We start from the raw sequence: 10,559 nt of genomic DNA on the forward strand, positions 1-10,559 counted from the left end.
AACAGTAGTCCTATAAATCTACCCTGATCCTCACTAATCATGGAACTGTAATAGGGGTTAAACAATCATGGAACTGTCCTGATCCTCACTAATCATGGAACTGTAATAGGGGTTAAACAGTAGTCCTATGAATCTACCCTGATCCTCACTAATCATGGAACTGTAATAGGGGTTAAACAGTAGTCCTATAAATCTACCCTGATCCTCACTAATCATGGAACTGTAATAGTCCTATAAATCTACCCTGATCCTCACTAATCATGGAACTGTAATAGGGGTTAAACAGTAGTCCTGATCCTCACTAATCATAGAACTGTAATAGGGGTTAAACAGTAGTCCTGTAAATCTACCCTGATCCTCACTAATCATGGAACTGTAATAGGGGTTAAACAGTAGTCCTATAAATCTACCCTGATCCTCACTAATCATGGAACTGTAATAGTCCTATAAATCTACCCTGATCCTCACTAATCATGGCACTGTAATAGGGGTTAAACAGTAGTCCTATGAATCTACCTGATCCTCACTAATCATGGAACTGTAATAGTCCTATAAATCTACCCTGATCCTCACTGATCATAGAACTGTAATAGGGGTTAAACAGTAGTCCTGTAAATCTACCCTGATCCTCACTAATCATGGAACTGTAATAGGGGTTAAACAGTAGTCCTATAAATCTACCCTGATCCTCACTAATCATGGAACTGTAATAGGGGTTAAACAGTAGTCCTGATCCTCACTAATCATGGAACTGTAATAGGGGTTAAACAGTAGTCCTATAAATCTACCCTGATCCTCACTAATCATGGAACTGTAATAGTCCTATAAATCTACCCTGATCCTCACTAATCATGGAACTGTAATAGGGGTTAAACAGTAGTCCTGATCCTCACTAATCATGGAACTGTAATAGTCCTATAAATCTACCCTGATCCTCACTAATCATGGAACTGTAATAGGGGTTAAACAGTAGTCCTGATCCTCACTAATCATGGAACTGTAAGGGGTTAGTCCTAAATCTCCTGATCCTCACTAATCATGGAACTGTAATAGGGGTTAAACAGTAGTCCTGATCCTCACTAATCATGGAACTGTAATAGGGGTTAAACAGTAGTCCTATAAATCTACCCTGATCCTCACTAATCATGGAACTGTAATAGGGGTTAAACAGTAGTCCTGATCCTCACTAATCATGGAACTGTAATAGGGGTTAAACAGTAGTCCTGATCCTCACTAATCATGGAACTGTAATAGTCCTATAAATCTACCCTGATCCTCACTAATCATGGAACTGTAATAGGGGTTAAACAGTAGTCCTATAAATCTACCCTGATCCTCACTAATCATGGAACTGTAATAGGGGTTAAACAGTAGTCCTGATCCTCACTAATCATGGAACTGTAATAGGGGTTAAACAGTAGTCCTATAAATCTACCCTGATCCTCACTAATCATGGAACTGTAATAGGGGTTAAACAGTAGTCCTGATCCTCACTAATCATGGAACTGTAATAGGGGTTAAACAGTAGTCCTGATCCTCACTAATCATGGAACTGTAATAGGGGTTAAACAGCAGTCCTATAAATCTACCCTGATCCTCACTAATCATGGAACTGTAATAGTCCTATAAATCTACCCTGATCCTCACTGATCATAGAACATAGAACTGTCCTCACTAATATGGGTAATAGGGGTTAAACAGTAGTCCTGATCCTCACTAATCATGGAACTGTAATAGGGGTTAAACAGTAGTCCTATAAATCTACCCTGATCCTCACTAATCATGGAACTGTAATAGGGGTTAAACAGTAGTCCTATAAATCTACCCTGATCCTCACTAATCATGGAACTGTAATAGGGGTTAAACAGTAGTCCTGATCCTCACTAATCATGGAACTGTAATAGGGGTTAAACAGTAGTCCTGATCCTCACTAATCATGGAACTGTAATAGGGGTTAAACAGTAGTCCTATAAATCTACCCTGATCCTCACTAATCATGGAACTGTAATAGGTTAAATCTACCCTGATCCTCACTAATCATGGAACTGTAATAGGGGTTAAACAGTAGTCCTGATCCTCACTAATCATGGAACTGTAATAGGGGTTAAACAGTAGTCCTATAAATCTACCTGATCCTCACTAATCATGGAACTGTAATAGGGTTAAACAGTAGTCCTGATCCTCACTAATCATGGAACTGTAATAGGGGTTAAACAGTAGTCCTATAAATCTACCCTGATCCTCACTAATCATGGAACTGTAATAGTAGGGTTCAAATCATGGAACTGTAGTCCTATAAATCTACCCTGATCCTCACTAATCATGGAACTGTAATAGGGGTTAAACAGTAGTCCTGATCCTCACTAATCATAGAACTGTAATAGGGGTTAAACAGTAGTCCTGATCCTCACTAAATCTAAACCCTGATCCTCACTAATCATGGAACTGTAATAGGGGTTAAACAGTAGTCCTGATCCTCACTAATCATGGAACTGTAATAGTCCTATAAATCTACCCTGATCCTCACTGATCATAGAACTGTAATAGGGGTTAAACAGTAGTCCTGATCCTCACTAATCATGGAACTGTAATAGGGGTTAAACAGTAGTCCTATAAATCTACCCTGATCCTCACTAATCATGGAACTGTAATAGGGGTTAAACAGTAGTCCTATAAATCTACCCTGATCCTCACTAATCATGGAACTGTAATAGGGGTTAAACAGTAGTCCTATAAATCTACCCTGATCCTCACTAATCATGGAACTGTAATAGGGGTTAAACAGTAGTCCTATAAATCTACCCTGATCCTCACTAATCATGGAACTGTAATAGGGGTTGAACAGTAGTCCTATAAATCTACCCTGATCCTCACTAATCATAGAACTGTAATAGGGGTTAAACAGTAGTCCTGATCCTCACTAATCATGGAACTGTAATAGTCCTATAAATCTACCCTGATCCTCACTAATCATGGAACTGTAATAGGGGTTAAACAGTAGTCCTATGAATCTACCCTGATCCTCACTAATCATGGAACTGTAATAGGGGTTAAACAGTAGTCCTGATCCTCACTAATCATGGAACTGTAATAGGGGTTAAACAGTAGTCCTTTAAATCTACCCTGATCCTCACTAATCATGGCACTATAATAGGGGTTAAACAGTAGTCCTATAAATCTACCCTGATCCTCACTAATCATGGCACTGTAATAGGGGTTAAACAGTAGTCCTATAAATCTACCCTGATCCTCACTAATCATGGCACTGTAATAGGGGTTAAACAGTAGTCCTGATCCTCACTAATCATGGAACTGTAATAGGGGTTAAACAGTAGTCCTATTCATCTACCCTGATCTACCTCCACCACAACTCCATTAATACAGGGTATCTGTAGACACACCTCCATTACATTACCACAGAACGTTGTCCCCGCTCTGCCGTGAAACACCTGGTTCAGATCGTCATAGTACTGAAGACCTGTTGATTACTTTCACTTTTCCCAAAATAATCCTTTCCTGAGCCCCTGATGAGGACAGGAGGCCATTTTAGTTTAATAATGCTTTCCTGAGCCCCCTGATGAAGACAGGGGGCCATTTTAGACTGTTGTAATGTGTCTCACTTCAAGCCCAGATGGACCCATTGGCCAGTTCTTGTTCTAGCCAGTCAAATGTTTTTATTCACTGAAGCCTTGGTTCTCTAATCTGAAAGATGAACACGTATTTATAAACAGGAAGGATACTGCACTGACACATACTGTGTGAATTAACAATGTAGTTAAACAGGTTGTACAGGCTGTCTGCCAAATGGAACCATTTCCCTCCCAACAGGATGTACAGGCTGTCTGCCTAATGGAACCCTTTCCCTCTAAACAGGTGGTACAGGCTGTCTGCCTAATGGAACCCTTTCCCTCTAAACAGGTGGTACAGGCTGTCTGCCTAATGGAACCCTTTCCCTCTAAACAGGTGGTACAGGCTGTCTGCCTAATGTAACCATTTCCCTCTAAACAGGTGGTACAGGCTGTCTGCCTAATGGAACCCTTTCCCTCTAAACAGGTGGTACAGGCTGTCTGCCTAATGGAACCCTTTCCCTCTAAACAGGTGGTACAGGCTGTCTGCCTAATGGAACCCTTTCCCTCTAAACAGGTGGTACAGGCTGTCTGCCTAATGGAACCCTTTCCCTCTAAACAGGTGGTACAGGCTGTCTGCCTAATGGAACCCTTTCCCTCTAAACAGGTGGTACAGGCTGTCTGCCTAATGGAACCCTTTCCCTCTAAACAGGTGGTACAGGCTGTCTGCCTAATGGAACCCTTTCCCTCTAAACAGGTGGTACAGGCTGTCTGCCTAATGGAACCCTTTCCCTCTAAACAGGTGGTACAGGCTGTCTGCCTAATGGAACCCTTTCCCTCTAAACAGGTGGTACAGGCTGTCTGCCTAATGTAACCATTTCCCTCAAAATAATATGAGAGAGAATAGTCCTAATGATAAGTCCTCCTGTGTTTCCTTCTGAAACGTCAAGACTAGGAGATGTCTAGATCTCCAAGACAACGGGATCAAAACACTCCATCAGAACCCCTTGGGTGTCTTTCAACCTGGCCAGTAATGTACAGTAGATAAAATATTGGATAGTTGCGCTCTAGTATGGAGCGCCGTTTGGGTCTTTGCGTGTCAACAAAGATACACGTCAAATAACACTATGTGTCAAATAAGCTTGTTGACCAATCGGGACCTGCATATGGCTGCAAGTCTCATAATAATTTAACGCGTTCATACATTTTTTTACGAAGTTATTACACATTGATTCCACTATCACTCGTATTTCATATGTCACAACGACTCGATCGATATGTATGTTATGATGCTGGTAATGTTGTCTCACGCACCTAGTGCTGGTCGTATAAAAAAGCTGGCTAGCTCATGGATGCAATCAATGTTCTTCCCCAAAAACATAGCAAAACGACATCTGTTTCAGTAGCTATAGTTAGCTAACTAACTATATAGCTAGGTGTCATCATGTATAAGACAATGTATAAGACAGATCTTATTTGATTAATGGTGGTCGGACCCATCTATGTGAAGCTAGCCACAATAAGGATTAGCCATGATCGTGGACTTTGCGGTTAGCCTTCAAAATAAAGGTTTGTCATTGACAACGATGCAAATGAATACCAATAGTTTAATTATACCATAATGGAATAGATCATGCTAAACGAGGTTGGAATGTTATATAAATTCAACAAAACACAATCATTTGTTAATTTGACAAAAATCTGTTCAAATTACACTGGATGTATTAGACTTTTTAGAATTGCATTGTGGGGCATCCTTATTTCAATGTACAGCCTTACCTATGGATAGTGGATCAATGACACAGGGCTTCACCATGCTGTGTGGCTCAGTGTCAATGGTACTCTGTTGGCTGGCTTTCTGCGTAACCATTCACTGTGCTGTTCATTAGAACGTAGCCTAAAGATACTAACACTGGACCTTGGGCAAATAATAATCATTTAGTTTGTGTCGACAGTATTGATGACATTAGTTGTATTTGTGAAGAAGGTTTGTTGCAACACAGGGTCATTCATTGTGTAATGACTTTGCATGTAAAACCCAGGTGTGGGTCAGCAGCTGTTTTGTTGTTGGAGGCTACCTGCAGCTATTAGACTTACTGTCAGACTTACTGTTAGACTTACTGTCAGACTTACTGTAGGACTTACTGTCAGACTTACTGTAGGACTTACTGTCAGACTTACTGTCAGACTTACTATTAGACTTACTGTCAGACTTACTATTAGACTTACTGTCAGACTTACTATTAGACTTACTGTCAGACTTACTATTAGACTTACTGTCAGACTTACTATTAGACTTACTGTCAGACTTACTATTAGACTTACTGTCAGACTTACTGTCAGACTTACTATTAGACTTACTGTCAGACTTACTATTAGACTTACTGTCAGACTTACTATTAGACTTACTGTCAGACTTACTATTAGACTTACTGTCAGACTTACTATTAGACTTACTATTAGACTTACTGTCAGACTTACTGTTAGACTTACTATTAGACTTATTGTCAGACTTACTGTCAGACTTACTATCAGACTTACTATTAGACTTACTGTCAGACTTACTATTAGACTTACTATCAGACTTACTATCAGGCTTACTGTAGGACTTACTATTAGACTTACTATCAGGCTTACTGTAGGACTTACTATTAGACTTACTATCAGGCTTACTGTAGGACTTACTATTAGACTTACTGTCAGGCTTACTGTTAGACTTACTATCAGACTTACTGTTAGACTTACTAGTAGACTTACTGTCAGGCTTACTGTTAGACTTACAGTCAGGCTTACAATTAGACTTACTATTAGACTTACTATCAGACTTACTGTTAGACTTACTATTAGACTTACTGTTAGACTTACTATTAGACTTACTATTAGACTTACTGTCAGACTTACTAGTAGACTTACTATTAGACTTACTGTCAGACTTACTAGTAGACTTACTATTAGACTTACTATTAGACTTACTATTAGACTTACTGTTAGACTTACTAGTAGACTTACTATTAGACTTACTGTTAGACTTACTAGTAGACTTACTAGTAGACTTACTATTAGACTTACTATTAGACTTACTGTCAGACTTACTATTAGACTTACTGTCAGACTTACTAGTAGACTTACTATTAGACTTACTGTTAGACTTACTAGTAGACTTACTATTAGACTTACTATTAGACTTACTATTAGACTTACTATTAGACTTACTATTAGACTTACTGTTAGACTTACTAGTAGACTTACTATTAGACTTACTATTAGACTTACTGTTAGACTTACTATTAGACTTACTGTTAGACTTACTATCAGACTTACTGTTAGACTTACTATTAGACTTACTATTAGACTTACTGTTAGACTTACTATCAGACTTACTGTTAGACTTACTATCAGACTTACTGTTAGACTTACTATCAGACTTACTGTCAGACTTACTATTAGACTTACTGTCAGACTTACTAGTAGACTTACTGTCAGGCTTACTGTTAGACTTACTGTCAGGCTTACTATTAGACTTACTGTCAGACTTACTAGTAGACTTACTGTCAGGCTTACTGTTAGACTTACTGTCAGGCTTACTATTAGACTTACAGTCAGGCTTACAATTAGACTTACTATTAGACTTACTATCAGGCTTACTCCATGTTATTACATCAATATATTAAACTAATGCCCACATTCCAGAGGTTGTTGTGTCTAAATATGCTAGGCCAACATGTGTCCACTGATAGCCAAGGCCTACATTCTGATCCATAGTCGACATACTTCCTGAATGTCAGGGGAAAGTCTCTGGTTCGATTAAGGTGAGATATCTGCCTGTGCCCCGAGCAAGGCCCTGGTTTCTCCTGGAAGTCTCTGGATTAGAGAGAAGTCTCTGTCAGAGAGACGTCTAGTAGACCAGGTCACTAACAGTCTTCAGCCCATGGGCCTCCATGTCAGAGAGATGTCTGGTAGACCCAGGTCACTAACAGTCTTCAGCCCATGGGCCTCCATGTGAGAGATACGTCTGGTAGACAAGGTCACTAACAGTCTTCAGCCCATGGGGCTCGAGGTGAGAGAGACGTCTAGTAGACCAGGTCACTAACAGTCTTCAGCCCATGGGGCTCCATGTCAGAGAGACATCTGGTAGACCAGGTCACTAACAGTCTTCAGCCCATGGGCCTCCATGTCAGAGAGACGTCTAGTAGACCAGGTCACTAACAGTCTTCAGCCCATTGGCCTCCATGTCAGAGAGACGTCTAGTAGACCAGGTCACTAACAGTCTTCAGCCCATGGGCCTCCATGTCAGAGAGACGTCTAGTAGACCAGGTCACTAACAGTCTTCAGCCCATTGGCCTCCATGTCAGAGAGACGTCTAGTAGACCAGGTCACTAACAGTCTTCAGCCCATTGGCCTCCATGTCAGAGAGACGTCTAGTAGACCAGATCACTAACAGTCTTCAGCCCATGGGGCTCCATGATGTGGCTCAGTTCCATTCTTCACAAAATGTGGATACATCCATGAACTCGGTTAGTTGTTTATCTCTCTTCACATGTGAATAAAATGAGCGCTTCATGAAAATGTTTTTATTTGTGTGAGTTATTGATTATATTAGCCTATTGATACAATCTAATAGTTCACCGTCGGCTGAACCTGCTGCCGGAGAGACTAGAGTAGAGAGCTTCCTGTTTCCTGGGATACGTCGGCATCTGGCAACAGGAGTTTTCCTTTCAACCTTTAATTACGCACTTGTCTTGTATAAATGTGGAGTTTATTGCTGAGTGAGCAGTCCAGAAAGTGGAAGATGAGAAGCTGAAGCTCCACATGCTGGGAAGACCTTTTCGATGTGCCTTTCTCCTCTCCTGTCTGTTGTTTTTTTTAGTGATGAGGCCCCAAAATGTCGCAAAAAAACATCCATTGATTTGCTCAAGGACTGGTGGATTCTGAAAAAGGTGGATGTTTTCGAGCAGGAGCTGCTGGTGACAAAAGCAACCCATCATAAAATGTCACATCGAAGCTGAAGAAGGAGCAAAACGCCATTTTGAAAAATAGTGACTGCACCACTAAATATACTATTTTTTATTATTTTATTTTGCAAAAAGCATTCTCTGAATTTGAGGCACACCACCATTAACCCCCCCCAAAAAAATAAGAAAATCAAGTCAAAATGTGCACATTTTCCCACCAGTGGTGTTTTTTCACCAAACGGATTTGTTGCTGATTCAAATTAATGGGGGATGACCCAACATGTACTTTTTTTCCGCTTAAGTTTTCATGTACCGAATAATTTCAAATGTATTAAATTACATTTTCAATGTGTTTCCATCGCCTTTTTCAATTCTAAGAATAGTTTTGTCACAAAAAGTGTTTCGTTAAAGCAATTTTTTTTTTTTTAAATAAAAAATAATTTATTACCTTCAATACCATTCATTCGTTACAACTCATAATTTTCATACATACTCCAATAATGATTTGTTAAAGCAAATGTGCCTAAACTGGCTCCTAGATACAGGGTGAACTACAGATGACATAAATGATGATTAACTTCCCAGGGTTGGTGAATGCGCACCGTGATCTTGATGCTCCTTTCCAATAAATAGGGAGGGTCTTATTCTGGGGACACGATGATCGATGCTTGACTGCTGTTTGACAATTCAGAAATAATCTCACTCTTTTTTGTCATACTAATCTCATGGTGTAGTAGGCTATACCTGCAGTGTATCTGCAAGCTGTAGGTCAGAGCGCAGCTGCCAATACCAGAGTGGGCACATTTGCTATATAACAATTTATATTTGTGACAAAACCGTCAGTTGAGTTGAAAATGCGATGGAAACCAAATCTATTTTTTTTATCTGATACATGGGAATTTAATTGCAAAAGTTATTTTTCTGCATTACGTAACTCACAACCTTTTATCCGCAACAAGTCAATTTGATAGAATAGATAGATAGATAGAAACCTAGCGAATTGTCTTACTGAAAGATCCACATACGGCCAGTTTCAGCCTCCTAGCAGAGGCAACCAGGTGTTTTGCTAAAATGCCCTGGTAGAGTTGATGATTTCATTGACCCTAACAAGGGCCCCAGGACCAATGAAAGCAAAACAACTCCATAACATATTCACCTGCCATATTTTACAGGTATAAGCTTCAAGCAACTGTAGGTCATTCATGCTGTGGGTTACAAATAACCATTCAAGTCTTTTATTTAATTTGAAAGATAATGTCATGATCAAAACATTACAAAGCATTATGGGAAATCAGCAGGTCTGCTGTTCACATCATTAGAAACAGGAATGATTAATTGTGCTGTTTTGGAATGTCTCTCAGGGTAATAAGACACGGACTGATGTCTCTGATAGACTAGAACATCATCAAATATCTCCGTCAATTTGTACAAGAATATATACTGAACCAAAATAGAAACGTCTACATATAACAAATGTATTGATTTGACTGAGTTATAGTTCATATGAGGAAATCAGTCAATTGAAATAAATTCATTAGGTCCTAATCTATAGATTGGACATGACTGGGAATACAGGTATGTTTCTGTTGGTCACAAAACTGGTTCTCGTCATGGTATTTCTGTGCATTCAAATTGCCATTGATAAAATACAATTGTGTTCGTTGTCCGTTGCTTATGCCTGCCTATACCATAACCCCACAATGGGGCAGTCTGTTCACAATGTTGACATCAGCAAACCGCTCGCCCACACAACGCCATACACGTCTGCGGCTGTGAGACCGGTTGGACAAACTTAAATTCTCGAAGAACAACGTTGGGTGCAGCTTATGGTAGAGAAATGAACATTAAATTATCTGGCAACAGCTCTGGTAGATATTACTGCAGTCAGCATGCCAATTGCTGCTCCCTCAAAACTTGAGACATCTGTGGCATTGTGTTGTGTGACAAAACTGCACATTTTAGAGTGGCCGTTTATTGCCCCCAGCACAAGGTGGACCTCCCTATGGGACTCCCAATCACGGCCTTATGAGGGACTGCAGTG

This window comes from Oncorhynchus tshawytscha, linkage group LG21, assembly GCF_018296145.1.
Source record: "Oncorhynchus tshawytscha isolate Ot180627B linkage group LG21, Otsh_v2.0, whole genome shotgun sequence".
In the NCBI taxonomy this organism is placed as follows: domain Eukaryota; kingdom Metazoa; phylum Chordata; class Actinopteri; order Salmoniformes; family Salmonidae; genus Oncorhynchus; species Oncorhynchus tshawytscha.